Source organism: Octodon degus, unplaced genomic scaffold (genome assembly GCF_000260255.1).
Source record: "Octodon degus isolate 3935 unplaced genomic scaffold, OctDeg1.0 scaffold00241, whole genome shotgun sequence".
Lineage (NCBI taxonomy): Eukaryota > Metazoa > Chordata > Mammalia > Rodentia > Octodontidae > Octodon > Octodon degus.
Window position 1 is genome coordinate 1047174 of NW_004524817.1, and position 2912 is coordinate 1050085.

The 2912-nt window shown below is 41.0% G+C and overlaps 1 pseudogene; it reads right to left on the reverse strand.

Moving 5' to 3' along the window:
* Positions 1-1365: 1365 nt before the first annotated feature.
* On the reverse strand, positions 1366-1790 carry LOC101588587 (annotated as a pseudogene).
* Positions 1791-2912: the final 1122 nt, after the last annotated feature.

Below are 2912 nucleotides of genomic sequence, written 5' to 3' on the forward strand. Positions count from 1 at the left end.
ATTCATCTATTTTTCTTAAATGTATTTAGGACAGGGTCTAGAGGGTCTACAGGATCCATAGTGTCTCATTAATTAGATTGGACTCAGTGATTCTCCTGTTTTCAGCCTCCCACGTACTGGGATTACAGGCACATGCCACCATGCCCAGTCTCAGTATATTCATCTATTAAACGCAATACACACAATGTAGCAGACTTGGATGCTTTATAATTATGTTAGTGAAAAATTAAATGCCTCTGTTAGTGACCTTTTCAATGTGAGATTGGAGATTACTAAAAATGTCAGAGGATTTTTTCATATTTTTCCTCATAAAATTTTAAGGGTACTTTTGAGATATAATGTCAACACACTCAAAAACACAAATCTGAGGTGCGCAGCTTCATGGATTTGGGTAAATGTACATACTCTTGCAACCACAGATACATCGAAGTGACTCGTGCCAACTGCCCACCACTGGGTTGTCACCTCTCCTCTGCATCTTGCCATAGCTGTGCCAACTTGGGAGTGTGAGGTTGACCATAGCAAGTATTTACAACACGCAAGTCTGGAAGTGATACAAAGAGGATTTCTCTTCTATACCCTGACCAGGGAGCAGTTTTAGAACATTTGCCAGAACACCACCTCTTATTATCACAACCAAATTGCCTATTTTCAGCATCAGACATTATATCTTCACTTTATGCCACTTTGAAGTCATTCCCTTGACAGCTACTCTTTGAGTTTCTCTCATGTTTATTAATTTTTGAATGGTGATAAACTTTATGCGGGAATGGGAAAATACAATATTCATTCCTTTTTTCAGGCCTCTAAATAGTATAACATTTTTGTCAAAACATGTTTTTGTATCATTATTATGCCCCTCTTTTACAGATGTTTAATATTCCATTCCAATTTTTTTGGTCCATTTTTGAATTCCTTTATTCCATTGCCCTCTGTCAGGAAGCCCACGAGAAAGGCAGGTGAATTCCTGGCAGCCCAGTGTGCACCAGGGGTTTACAGAATGTTGGAAACGTCAAGGACAGAAACAGAAACCCCTTGCATGGGGGTTTAGCGTCCACCCCACCAGGTCCGGTCTCAGGGACACGACCTTCCTCCTCACGCACTCCTCCCCTGTTAATAAATCCAGCGCCTAACAGAGCAAAAGACACCAAAGAAAAAGACACAGCCACTGACGACAGCAGCACCAGCCGCTAAGGCAGAGGAGCTGTTGGCGCCACTTGCAAGGGAAAATTAAAACTCAGCTTCAGGATCCAATTTCAAAACTTTTGCGTTCTCCTGTGCTAAGGGACAGAAACGCTGGACACGCTGGGGGACACGCCCTGGACACAACATGTCACTCCAGTACCAGTGAGCACGGCAAGGGGCTCACTCCACGGCGACCAGCTGCTCCACGGCACAGCGGACTTTTGAGGCAGTGTCTTCAAATTCTTTCTGCTTGCTGTTGGTTTCCTTTGCAATTTTGTTGTTGGCTCTTTCTTTTTCCAGTTTCAAAAATTCGCTGAGAGTTGAATCTCTAAACTGCTTCTTGACGAAAGGAATGCGCAGCCTGATGAATGCTTTTCATGCTCCTCCTTGGGGTTACTATCCGGCTCCCAGCCTTCACCTCCTTGAGGCTGAGGCAATACTGTGCCAAATCGGGCTCGTTCTCGAGGGCAGTGGATGAAGCCGGCCTCGGCCATCCACTCCGGAGTGCAGGCTCAGCCCTCCAGAAGAGGCCAGTTCTTCAACGTAGACATACAGTGTTCCTTGAGATAGCGCTGCCACACCCGGGTCAATGACGGGGCCCCCATTCCATTGCCACCAGAGTCAAAGCATGGTTCCAAGATCCCATTCCAATTTTGGATGAAAATTTGAGTTGTTGGGCTGGGAAGACAGCTCAGTAGTGTAAGTGCTCGCCTGGCAAGCACAAGATCCTGTGTTTCATCTCCAGTACCAGAAGAGAAAATTTGAGTTGTTTCCTGCTTGAGAAAATTTTTGATAAAACATTTATAAATATTCCTTTATACATTGTGTGTGTTTATATGTGCATAAAGATATTATGTATCCATTTCTCTGTATACATACCTAAGAATGAAATAGTTGGGTGGCAGAGTAGTACTAAAAATTACTCAGTAAATTCCACAAGTAAGTACTAATTTATGTTTTTACCAAAATATGGACACCTTGTACTTATAGCTTCAAAATGTTGCAGTTTCTATAATCGAATACTTAAGGTAGAAAATAAATTTGAAATTGTGACATGTAAGGCTATTTTTCTAAATTTTATGTCACTTATTCAATTTTGATGAAGTAGAATAGTGTATGCAGTAATAGAGTATTTTTAACAAAATTGCTAAGTAACTTTTCTCTATAGATTATGAAAACACATAGGGTGGGCCAAATAGCTCAGCAGATTAAAGCCAGGGTCAGGGGTTCGATCCTTGGGCTTGTGGTGCCAGCCCTGCCTCCAGGGAGCGCTGAGTCAGTAACTGAGACTAGGTGTGATGGTGTACGCCTGTAATCCCAGCTCTTGGGAGGCTGTACAAAGGCAGATCACTATGACTCTGATGTAGTAGTGAAACCCTGAACACCCTATAGGCCCTTCCCTAAAATTAAAAAAAAAAAAAGAAAACATATTACGTGCTATGATAACTTTTTCCTCAGGTGACATGGTAATGACATCATGTTTAATAGGAAAATATATTGTATGAACAGCATAAAAATTGAAGGGAAATGATTTACTATCTACACTTGACAAGATCTTGAAGACTGATAAATCACAAAACCTAAAAACAATATACAATTTAAAAAGTGAATTCAGTTAAATACCACATACAAGTTTAACAAGGAAATTTTGATTCTATTTCATTAAATCAGCAAAAGATGAACAGTTTAACATCTACACTAGCATGACAATCATGTTCCTAGAAATA